The sequence below is a fragment of the Peromyscus leucopus genome, chromosome 13 (assembly GCF_004664715.2).
Source record: "Peromyscus leucopus breed LL Stock chromosome 13, UCI_PerLeu_2.1, whole genome shotgun sequence".
Classification (NCBI taxonomy): Eukaryota; Metazoa; Chordata; class Mammalia; order Rodentia; family Cricetidae; genus Peromyscus; species Peromyscus leucopus.
The window spans coordinates 10482444-10495297 of NC_051074.1; the positions used below are offsets into that span (position 1 = coordinate 10482444).

General features: G+C 43.1%; 1 protein-coding gene across 1 annotated transcript in view; it reads left to right on the forward strand.

Moving 5' to 3' along the window:
* The window catches only part of Farp2 (FERM, ARH/RhoGEF and pleckstrin domain protein 2), a 97861-nt gene that overhangs the window by 26184 nt on the left and 58823 nt on the right, over positions 1-12854 (forward strand). The window lies entirely within an intron of this gene.

Genomic DNA, 12854 nt, shown 5'->3' on the forward strand with positions numbered 1-12854 from the left:
CCATAGGAGTCAACTTGTTCCCAACTTTGGTCCCTTTGCTCTCACATCCTGCTGCCCTCTTCTGTTTTGTTTTGTTTTGTTTGTTGTTTTGCTGTTCTTTCCCAGCTTTCCCAGAGCCTTACTATGCTGATGGCTCCTACTGTCTACCACCTGACCTACTGTGGGGCCTGCAACAAAGTTACTTCAGGCCTGCTCTGGTCATAGCCTCAGCTTCCCCAAGTACTCCACCTCAGTGGCCTTTAGAGCCCAATGGTATATAGGTGGGTGCCATGTTGTTGAGAGCGCCCTAAATACTGTAGACTAGACACTAGGCTCTGGCTATGAGAAGAGTTAGTGAACTTGGGAATAGGACCCTTCAATCACTTGTTACCATTGCCCATCACCCAATCTGTCAGGGACCTCCTGCTGAATCCATTCTTTTCTAACTCGTCGCCCACTTACCTGTGGGCAGAAAGCCTCTCTCTTCTCCGTGTGTGCTTTTCCATCTCAGCTTCACCTCAGCTGTGGAGCCTTTCTAGGCCACGTCAGCCCTGCTTACATTTACTTCCTCTTTAACATTTAAAAAGAAAATTCTAAGCGATGCACGATGGTGTATACCTGCAAACCCAGCAATTGGGATACTAGGGAAAGATGATGGAGAGTTTGAGGCTAGCCTGAGTCACATAGTGAGATTTTGTCTTTAACAAAATTGCTTTATTCTGTTATCTGTCACTTTAAGAAAGTGACCAAGATCTTCCCAGAAAGCTGAGGGGACAAATACAATCATCTCTGTCTTTTCAGAGACAGCGCCCTACTTTTCTGCCTTACAGAATATCATATACTTTTAAATGTTATGTTATTTTACAAGCAATGTGTCCCCATTTGGGCTATGCTTGGGCAGTTCCTTGGCTTTCTGGGATGTGTGTCCCTGGAAAGCCTCAGACAGGAGCTGTATACAGCCATCACATCCATATGCTGCATACTGCTACCATGGGGTCTCAAGCTATTCTGCCTTAAGATTTTACAGAGAGTTCATCTAAAGAAAATAATTATTTCAGCTGGGCATAGCACACATATTTAATCCCAGCACTTGGGAAGCAGAGGCAAGCATATCTGAGTTTGAGGCCAGCCTGGTCTAATAGCAAGCCCCAGGACAGCTGACTTAGAGACCCTGTCTCATAAAGGAAAAAAAAAAAAAGCCCAGACAACAAAAACCAAAGAATTGTTTCTATTTGCAAGTAATGTATATTCACTGTAGAAACCTAGAAGCTCTCATGGCCACACCCACAGGTGGCTGCTAAAGTGGACAGCCATCCACACTTCTGAGGAGCCTTCTAAAGCCCCAAAGTGAGCCTACACTGATGGACTCCATACCTGGGTAAGAGGGAACAAGAAAGAGCTTGCTTCCTCTTTCCTCGTGTGGGGAAGGAGTTTTCATTATTCAGTATGTCTGCTGCAACCTTGGCTTTAGACTTTCAGCCTCCAGAACCAAGAGGCACATGTTAGATAAGTTATATGGCTGTGATGTATTCGTTATAACAACCTGAGCTATGCCATCTTTAACTCAGTTTTCAAAAGATAAATAACCTAGCTTCCACTCTTATCCAAGGTTGCACAGCTAATGTGCCAAAATACAAGAATTCTCATCCAAGTAACTTTCTCTTGTGACCCCTTCCCTTTCGAGATCTCTTCTGTCACACCCTGTGCTCTGATCTTACAGTGGCAATTGCTTCAGTTATTTTTGTGTCGCTATCTGAATATCGTGTTTGTGTGTGAGTATCTGAATACTTGCCGTGTATACTTCAAAGCAAAGGGTTTGTTCAATGGTTGGCTGTTTCAAGGAGGTTCCTACCTTGGAGTAAACTGATTATACCTGGTTGAAATTTGGAACATGCCCTATGTCTGGAGGCTGGTGTGTGGGTATGTATGGCTTATATGTGCTGTTTCCTGCCCTGTCCCCTCGGCATCACCAAGCTGTCCTTGGCTGTGTTTAGACTGTGCTTCCTTGGTCTCCTAGCCTTATCAGGTTTTAAGCCCTGGGTTTTGCACTTTGCCTTCAGCATGTGTTACTCAAGGACTTTCCTGGAATTGCACCGGCTTCTGGCCTGTGCTGCGGGCATCTTGACCTGGCCTTGTCAAGACCCCGGCCTTGACCGACTGCAGGCCAGTCCTTGGGCTTGGATTTAGTTTTCTTACTTTTACTGAAAGAAGCCCCCCCCCTTTTAACGTTTATTAAAATACTGACTTTATTTCACATGTGTATTTTTGTCTCCTCACCACTTACACGTCTGACCACCACTATGACTATGTCCTTTCATTATATTCCATACATACTTAATACTGTGGAAATTTGAATGAGAATGGACCCCCATAAGCTCATATAGTTAAACACTTGGTCCCCAGTTGGTGGAACTGCTTGGGGAGGATTTGTTGGAGGGTGCATCACTGAGGGCAGGTTTTGAGGGTTTAAGAGACTCTTGCTATTCCAAGACTCCCTCTCTCTGCCTCATAGTGTGTGTGTGTGTGTGTGTGTGTGTGTGTGTGTGTGTGTGTGTGTGTGTGTACAGGCAAATACTCATACACAAAAAATAAATGAGTCTTAGAATAAATTTAAAAAATTATATTTTCCTCTTTGTTGTGCCACATACACTCTTTTCATTGGAGCTGATTTTCTGCTTTTGGGGAAGGTACTGATAGTTTAGGAATTTGATAGGAATATTTGGTCACTTACTTTGTCTGTGTGGTTTGAATTGGGTCTCCATGCTGCAGTGAGTGGTAGACATGAGCAGGGTCCCAGCACCGTGAGGTCACAGGGTACACTGAAGGGCAGGTTCTGTTTCCATGTACCAATTTCACGTGGACTCACAAGTCACAAGTTGTGCAAGCAGCCTGACTCAGCTTGCAGGGATGCCACAGGGCTTTGCCTTTTCTGCCTCACACATGGGGCCCTCTTTTCAGGCTAAAAATGTTAAGGATGCCCAGTGCAAGAGCATTCTCTAGCATCTGCCTACTTAGTTATTCATGATCTAGTCGGGAGACAGACACTACACCACACTAGGACCTTAACCTGGGATGTTTACGAGGAAGAGTCGTTAACTAGTTACAGCAGCATAACTGAAAGGCTGGGGTGGCGGGGCCAAAGACTGTAGGAAGAGGAGCTGTGCAGAGCGGAGGGAAGGAGACTCAGTGGAAGACAAGCTTGCAAAGGCCTCCTTCCCCAAAGCTGAGGTTCAGACCCCTGGATGATGGCAGCGTTCAGTGATGCCAGTGGAACAGGTTGGCTGGCATGAGCTGGAGTGCTGGTGAAGTTCCTGGGACAGTGGAGTCACTGGCCATCCTGCACACAGCTGGCAAGAACTCCTGAAGTCTGAGAGAGGAGAGAAATTCTCCCTCATATTCTCCTCAGTGCCCTGCTCCAACCCCACAAAGCATGGCTGAGGAACAGGGATTTGGGGTTGAGAGACAATAAAATAATTGTCTCACTGATATTAACAGGTTTCCATTGGAATCTCAGGCCGCACTGTTTCCTTGAGAAGTTTAAGGTAGCTGTTGCCTAACATCAAGAATATTGGTGGGTCCGCTGACAGGTGAACTTGTGTTTCCTCATGTGCCCTGATGGAGAGTGATTTGTGTCTCTGGATCCCCTTCCACTTCGATTGTTTGCTTGCTTGGTTGGTTTTGTTACAATGAGTCTCCCTATTTAACCCAGGCTGGCCTGGAACTTCAGAGTCCTTCTGTCCTAGTCTCCTGAGTGCTGAGATTACAGGTGTGCACCACCACCCCTGTCTTCAGCTGGTCTCTTGTCTCAAGAGTGTAGACTGCATGGAGTCAGCATCGGTCCCTCACTGTCACAGTCAGAAGCACCCATTAACACCATCCAGGGATATATGAGGACGCAAGGTAGACTGAAGATGGCTGTTCACAATGTTGACAAGCTTTCAGTGAATCTAGAATAAATAAAGCTACAGTTGCCTGTAAATTCTCGAGATTATTTTAATTGTGCCATGTAATACATTATAAAAGGCAATTTGATGCCAGGCGGTGGTGGCGCACACACCCAGCACTGGGGAGGCAGAGCCAGGCAAAACTCTGTGAGTTCTAGGCCAGACTGGTCTACAGAGCAAGATCCAGGACAGGCACCAAAACTACACAGAGAAACCCTGTCTGGAAAAACCAAAAAAAGAAAGAAAAAAGAGGGGCTGGAGAGATAGCTCAGTGGTTAAGAGCACTGGCTGTTCTTCCAGATGCCCCGGGTTCAATTCCCAGCACCCACATGGCAGCTCACAACTGTCTGTAACTCCAGTTCCAGGGGATCTGACACTTTCACACCAATGCACAAATAAATTATATATAAAAAAGGGGGGTTGGGGATTTAGCTCAGTGGTGGAGCGCTTGCCTAGCAAGTGCAAGGCCCTGAGTTCGATCCTCAGCTCTGGAAAAAAAAAAAAAAAAAGAAAGAAAGAAAAAAAGGGGTGGGGAGCAATTTGAGGATGACCAAATATGAGACAAGAAACAAATATTAAGTAATGAAGCTAATAGTATAGATACAGATTTTGTCACAGGGCAGCTTGGCTTGAACTGTAAATGGGTGCATGAGGCAAACAGGCTAGAGGACAAAATCAAGCTGTTTGCAGAAGAATTTTCCCACAGATCTGAGACAAAGGATAAAGAAGTACTTTGTTAGCTGAGCTTTTGTGCCCATTTCTATCTAGACAGAATCTTTAATGGCACTTTTGTAGATGTAGACTTTGAACAATATACTTTATGTCTAAGCTTGGAGAAGGGACTTACTTGAATGCCATGACCAACTGAAGTGATGAAACACTGAACAAAATGTTTCGCTTTTTACCCTGTAGTTCTCATGTTGTATTCTGATCTGGATGGCTGTGTTGTCAAGTGGGATGCCAGTATGACAGCAGGTTTCTCTTCAATCCAAGTGTCTATGGACGGCATCGGTGTTTCTGTCCGTAGATGAACAGCCTCTTCACTCTATGTCATGGAGCATCTTGTTTCACCTCATTACTGCTTTGGGGGTAGGCTATTAATGTCTAGCTGAACATGAATTTCTTCATGTTTAGGTACAGAAAGTAAACTTTTAATACAGAATATTTACGATGGTAAAAATATGGGGGCTGGAGAAATGGCTCTGTAGATGCAAGCAAAACAACCCAAGTTCAGGTCTCCAGAGCCCGTGTCAAAGCCCTCACAGTGGTTCTAACACTGTGTAATCCTCGAACTCCTACAGCGAGGTGTTAGACAGAGACAAGAGAATCCCCTGGAAGCTCCTGAGCAACTAGCCTGACTGTGAATCATGGCAGCAGACAGCAGGAGAGGCCTGCCTCAGGCAAGGTGCGAGGCAAGGACTGACTCCTGTAAAGTTTCTTTCTCACTTCTGCAGGTGCACCATGGCATGTGTGAGCCATGGCATGTGTGAGCCATGGCATGCATGCACCTGCAGTCACACGTGTTGTACACACACAGAATGGACATGTGACAGATGTGTATAACACTAGGCACAGAGTTTATTATGACATTTAGTAAACTATTGGTCAGGTCATGAGGAACCTGTAAAAATTAAGGGGCCTATAAAAACTTATTTGGAAAGTAATGTTGAAAAATATTCTCTAAGTTTTGTATCTTTAAAATATATCATGGCAGGCTAGAGAGATGGTTTGGTGGTTAAAAACACTCGGCTGCTCTTGCTGGGGACCTGAGTTTGGATCCCAGCACCCACATGGTGGATAGCAGTCATGCTGTGGGGGTTTGAAAGAAAATGGCCCCAAAGGGAGTGGCACTTTTAGGAGGTGTGGCCTTGTTGGAGGAAGTGTGTCACTGTGGGGGCGGGTTTTGAGGTCTTTTTCTCAGGCTTCCCTCAGTGTGACAGTCAGTCAATTTCCTGTTGCCTGCAAGATGTAGGACTCTCAGCTCTAGCACCACGTCTGCCTGCACGCCACCATGCTCCTCATCGTGATGATAATGGACTGAACCCCTGAAACTGTAAGCGAGCCACCTCAATTAAATGTTTTCTTTATAAGAGTTGCCATGGTCATGGTGTCTCTTTACAGTAATAGAAACCCTAACTAAGACACACTCCAGTTCAAGGGATCAAAGACATTCTTCCAACTTCCATGGGTACCAGGCACACACATGTTGCATATACATGCATAAAAAAAACAAACACATAAAATAAAAAATTCTAAAAAATTAAAACAAAATACATTATGATGAAGATAAAAATTCTTCATGTTTTATTTTTTTTTCCCTAATGCTGCAGATCTAATCCAGGGCCTTGCACATAGTAGGCAAGCATTCTCCCACTGAGCCACATCTCCAGCACCTATTCTGCCTACATATAGGCAGGAGGAAGAAATTACTAGATGCCATTTTGAGTAAGTTCATCTATTATATAATCAAGGGATCATCTCAATCCGATCTGTTGTCTTGTCCTTTCAGCAGACCCTCACTGAAAAGATAGTTACGAACTTGAGGACTTTTCCTATGTGAACATCCTAGGAAGGGTATGCATCCTTGGTGTGTATGCTGGTTGATGCTTTCTGGTGGTGCCCCATGCTGTTTTCTGTGTTAAGTTGATATATATCGGTTTTTGGCTTGGATACTTGTCCCCAGCATGGTGCAGAGCCTGTTTCCTGTTATTTCATTAAATGTCCACAAAACCCTTTCAGGCCATCTTAGTTGGGCTTCTGTCATGGAGATAAACTGCCATGACTGAAATTAACGGGGAAGAGAGGGTTTATTTCTCTTATTTGCCCATATCACAGTTCATTATCGAAGGAAGTCAGGGCAGACCTCAAGTAGGAACCTGCTAGCAGAAATTGAAGCAAGACCATGGAGGGACACTACTTACTGGCTTGCTCCCCATGGCTTGTTCAGCCTGCTTTCTTATATCACTTGTCACCTATCCACGGTTGGCACTGCGCACACTTGGATGAGCCCACCCACATCAGTCATTAATGATTAGTCAAGAAAATGCCCTAAGGCTTGCCCACAGACCTTCCCAAATGGCTCTAGCTTGTCACATTGACAAAAAACTAACTAACGCCAGGATAAGAATAGCATTTCATCTTCAAATGAAGAAAACCAAAGCTTAAAATAACCACTCAATAGAAACCAGGAACCTAGCCTCAAAGCCTGTCTCATGAGTAGACAGTAAAACTTGCCCTTGCTTTTAACCACAGGGGCCAGACGATGTCTGGGGAACACCCTGTGATCAGAGGCTCTCAGGAAGGACAGCTGCTGGTACAGTTTGGAGATGCCTGGCAGCACACCCATGAATCAAGGGACTAGAGAGAGGTTCTACCTGATTGTGTTTCTCATTGTCCTTAGCATCTGTTTCTGTTCAGATACAGAGTCTCTCCCAAAAAAGGCTCACTTGTTGAAGGCTTGGTCCTCAGGTGATGGTAATAGAGAAAGGTGATTTGATTATGAGAGTGCCTTCTTTCGCAATGGACTGATCCATTGATTAGTTCCTAACTGTTTGTATTATTTGGAAATGGAACCGAGATGTAGGAAGTTGGGTGACCAGCGGCATGTCTTTGAAGGGTATGTCTTGTTCCTTTGCCTTCCTTTCTCATTTTCTCTGCCTCCTGTGAATCGCTTTGGTCTACCACATGCTCTCTGTCAGATGCCCTGCCTCACCATGCACAGGCCCAGAAACAAGGGTGCCAAGGGACCATCTTGGAAACCTTTGAACGTCTGAGTGCATAGTAAATCACATTACCTTTTCCTCTAACATTGTATTCTCGAGAGACTTCCATTTCAGTATGCAGATGGCAGCCTTTCTCTCTCTCTCTCTCTCTTTCTCTCCCTCTCTCTCTCTCTCTCGCTTTCTCTCCCTCTCTCTCTCTCTCTCTCTCTTTTTTTTTTTACTGTGCTCAGCATTTCCTGGTCTGAATGTTCAAATGTCAAGCAGTCCTATACTGTAGTCGGACTTTCTTTTGGGCAGCCAGCTCACAAATAAAGACATGGAGACTTACTATTAATTGTGAAAGCTTGGCCTTTGCTTAGGCTTTTCCCCAACTAGCTCTATAACTTGAATTAACCTGTTTTTATTAATCTACATTCTGCCACATGGCTCGGTTACCTCTTCTCTGTACCATATGTCCGACTTCTTCAGTGTCTTGCTGATGTCCCTCATATGCCTAGATTTGTCCTAAATTCTCTCTCTACCTGGAAGTCCTGCCTATTTTCTCCTGCCTAACTATTGGTCATTCAGCTCTTTATTAAACCAATCACAACAACACATCTTCACACAGTGACTTTACTGACCGATTTATGTTTAAAGTTAGTATGAGCAGTGTTATTATAACAAGTACAGTTTTCATGCATGGTTTTGCACTTGTAAAGAACTTCTAAGAAGTGGGGATTTTAAGATAATGGTACAGATGCTTACTTTTGTTGGGTAGTACCACCCTGGTCCCAGTAGAGGTTGGTATTTGCTCCCAGCAGCATCCCATGAGCATGCCTGTTCTCCACATTCTCCAACACGGTGTACTTTGCAGAGAGAGATGGTAAGTGTAATTTTCATTTGTGTATCTCTAATTCTGAGCTCATTAAGCCCTCTCTCACTTCCTTCTGTCTTTTTCCTCTCCTCTTCTTCCTCTCCTCCTCCATCTCCTCCCTCCTTCTCATCTTCCTTTCCTTTTCTTTTCATGGCACAAAGGATCAAACCCAGGGACTTGTACATGCTAGAAAGTACCGTCCCTTGAGTTATCCTCCAGCTGTGGTGATCATCTTGTCTTTGCCCCTCATGTGCCAGTTTTAAAAGTGTGTACTGGGCATTGGATATACTATACTGGGCCTTGCTTCTAGAAGTTTTATAGTTTTAAGTCAGGTATGTTAAAGTCTTTATTTTGAATTGACTTCTATATATGGTATTAGGTAAGGGTCCAGTTTCTTTCTTTAGTATGTGGTTATTCAATTTCCCCAGTCCCATTTATTAAAGAGTTTATTGTTTTCTATTCTGTCTCCTTGAGAAAAAAAAACTAGTTGACTTAATTGCTTCTGTTTATTCTGAACTCACTATACTTCATTGGTTTTGTATATAGCTAATTCCAGTACCATATTGTTTTGATTGATGTGGCTTTATAATGTCATTTGAAATCAGGAAGTATGATGTGCCCAACTTTGTTTTTATTTTCAAGATTGTTTTGGGTAATATGAGACCTTTTGTGGTTAGACACAAATTTTAAACATTTTTCTATTTATATAAAAATGCCATTAGAATCTTTATAGGAATTGAGTTCAGTCTGTAAGTCCCACTTATATGCTGTCTACAAACAACATGCCATTTCGATTCAGAGATGCTTATAGGCTGAAATGGTATGCCATGAAAATGTTAACTAGAAGAAAAGAGGCTGTACTTCACCAGACAAAGTAAACTGTCTGTACAAACAAGAAAGTCACTATATAATGATGGATGGGTCAATTCAGCCTGAAAGTGTAATGAAATATACATGTACCCAGCATCAGAGCACCTACCCCTAAAGTAAAACAATGGCATATGAAGGGAGGAAGCTGAGAACAGGACAGTTGTTGGAGACTTTGGTACCTTACTGAGATAATAGAAAATCCATCAAGAAGCTGCAGGCATGAACAGTATTAGAGACTCAGTGAGACTGTTCCAAGATGGCTCACTTTTTTTTTTTGTTGAAAATGTAATTGTTTCTTCTAATCTGTCCTCAAATTATAGTTAATTGTGTAAGTAAAGGCTATTGACTTTTGTGTAATCGTTTTCTCCTGGTCTCATGACTGGATTTGACTTCTTTTATAATAGTTTTCAGTTGCTATCCTTGGATTTTTAAAATAATATAATTTTGCAATTTAGGATAGTTTGCTTTTTTCCTTCTAGGTTTTTACCTCTCCCCCACTCCCCACCCTCATCCCTGCTCCATCTCTGGTTTGGTTTAGTTTGATTTGGTTTTTTCAAGACAGGGTTTCTCTGTGTAACAGCCTGGCTGTCCTGGAACTCACTTTGTAGACCAAGCTGGCATCAAACTCAGAGATCTGAGTACTGGGACTAAAGGGACTAAAGGCATTCACCATCACCACCACTACCACCTAGCTTCTTTTTTCTCTTTTACTATAAGTGTTAAAACAACAACATGGAATTTTGGAAGTCAATCTTAAAATGATAAAGAATAACTTCTGGAGCTGGGTGGTGGTGGTGGTGGTGGTGGTGGTGGTGGTGGTGGTGGTGGTGGTGCATGCCTTTAATCCCAGCACTTGAGAGGCTGAGGCAGGTGGATCTCTGAATTCAATGCTAGCCTGGTCTACAGAGTGAGTTCCAGGACAGCCAGGGCTACACAGAGAAACTGTCTCCTGGAAAAACAAAACAAAACAAAAGAATAACTTCTGATGCTGAGCATGATGGCTTATGCCCTTAATTTTAGCACTGAAGATGTAGAAACAGGAGGATCAGGATCTCAAGCCCAGCCTTGTCTACATAATGAGCGCAAGGCTAGCCTGTGCTAGATGTGATCTTGTCTAAAAAAGAATTGGGGGCTAGACAATGGCTCAGCAGTTAAGAACTCTTGCTGAGGACATTGGTTTGGTTTCCAACATCACATAGTCACCTGCAGCTCCAGTTACAAGGGATCTGATGCCCTCTTCTGCCCTCCAGAGGCTCCAGGCACACCTGTGGTGCACATACATATGTGTAGGCCCAATACTCATGCACATTCAGTGAAAACTGTTCTCAAAAACAAACTCACATTTGGTGGCCCGCTGTCCCACATCTGTCTTCCTAGCACTGACTGGCAGCAGCAAAAAGACCACTGCAAGCTCAAGGCCAGCCTGGTCTACTTAATGAGATCCAGGCTAGCCATGTAAGTTATGTAGTGAGACCCTGCCCCACCCCATCCATGAAAAATCCCTACAATTACATCAGGCTAGGGATGTGGCTAGTGATAGAGTACCTGCCTGCTGTGCTCAATGTCTTGCTTTCTTACCACCTGCGCCACTGGTGATAAGAATTGTCTCAAGTTGGAGACTGCTCTTGCAGAGGGCCCAGGCTCAGTTCCCAGCTCCCCCATGGCTGCTTACAACCACCCTTAACTCCAGTTCCAGGGGATTTGGGGCCCTCCTCTGACCTCTGCAGGCACCACACACTCATGCAGCAAGCATCAAGTAAACAAAGTAAGGATAATAAATAAATATTTAAAAAATAATTATATCATCTGTGATTGGTATGTAAAATGAATAAAAAATTTCTTGAGCTGGGCAGTGCACACCTTTAATCCCAACACTCAGGAGGCAGAGGCAGGTGGATCTCTGTGAGTTCAAGGCCAGCCTGGTCTACAGAGCGAGTTCCAGGAAAGATGCAAAGCTACACAGAGAAACCCTGTCTCAAAAAAACAAAACAAAACAAAACAAATCACAAACAAAAAAGAGTTTGGTGTGCTCTTTTCATCATGATTGTGTTATTACTTATTTGGGTTTTATGGGTTTGTTTGTTTGTTTGTATGTCTGGTTTTGAGCCCAGCTTACCTGGGAACCCATCCTGTGTGTTGTTCTGGCTCAGCCTCCCCAGGTACTAAGATTACAGCCATGAGCTTGCTACAATTACTCATTTGGCCAATCCTCTACTGAGTGTGTCCTTGTGTAATTAGCTTTGTGCAGTTTATGAGACGGTCTATATGGAAAAAAAAGTTCCAGAGGTGGCCTTGTTGGGACAGATAAATACATACTAAACTTTGAAAATTATTTTCAAATTTCCTCCCCAATGGTTACACATATGAATTTATAATATTAAAGATTTTTGTTGTTGTTTTGTTGGTTTTTTTGTTGTTGTTGTTGTTGTTTGTTTTTGAGATAACAGTCTTACTGGGTAACCCTGGCTTGCTTGGAACTCACTATGTAAGCCAGACTGGCCCTCCAACTCAGAGAAGCCAGCCTGCCACCGTCTCCTGAGTGCTGGGATCACAGGTGTGCAGCATCATGCTCCCCACACCTCGATTTCTTAAATAGGGTCAGCAAGGTAGCCTTGAGTCTGACAACCTAAGTTCAATCCCCAGGAACCACAGAAGCCATGTAAAGGTGAAAGGAGAAATTCAGCTCCACAAAGTTGCCCTCTGACATCCACATGCAGCACCATGAAAACATCTCTTCCCCTCAAAAAACTTTTTTTATTTACAGTTTCATCACAAGGTGGAATTGCCTTACAGACCTTTCTCCTGATCCTCTAAGATAAATGAAATGCCACTGGTTTAATTTATCCTGGGACTAATTTATTAACCACTAAGCTCTGTTTGTTTTTCTTCCTCAGCTTATGTGTGGTAGAAGATAAATTATATCAATTCAGTATGATTCTAGATTATTTGTTCAGCATCTCTATTCAAAAGTTTTTCAGCCAGGCAGTGGTGGTGTATGGCTTTAATCCCAGCACAGGAGAGGCAGAGAGGCAGGTGAGTCTCTGAGCTCAAGGCCAGCCAAGTCTACAAAGTGAGTTCCAACACAGTCAGGGCTACATAGCATGTGAATATTGTCAAATAGTAAATTACTCATTGGAATGCTACATAAATAGACTTTGGAATGCTACTTTTTATTTGTAAATTATATTGATAAGTTATTTGATAAAATGTTAACTGAACCTAGAAATGGTTGCTGTAGTCTAGAATCAGAAAGAAATGACTAAACCATACTAAGAATGTAAGATAGAGTTTTTGTTTGTATGTTTATTTTGCTATCAGTTTCTAAGCCCAAAATCTATTTATTTCTATGTGATAGTTTGTGAATCTTATACACAGAAAGGCAAAATGAAGCAAGAAATTCAAGAAAACGCTATGTGGAACATGTGACTTTATGCCAGTTTTCACAAACCTTTCTTGTTCTCCATACAGTCAGTGAGCTTTTTCTCA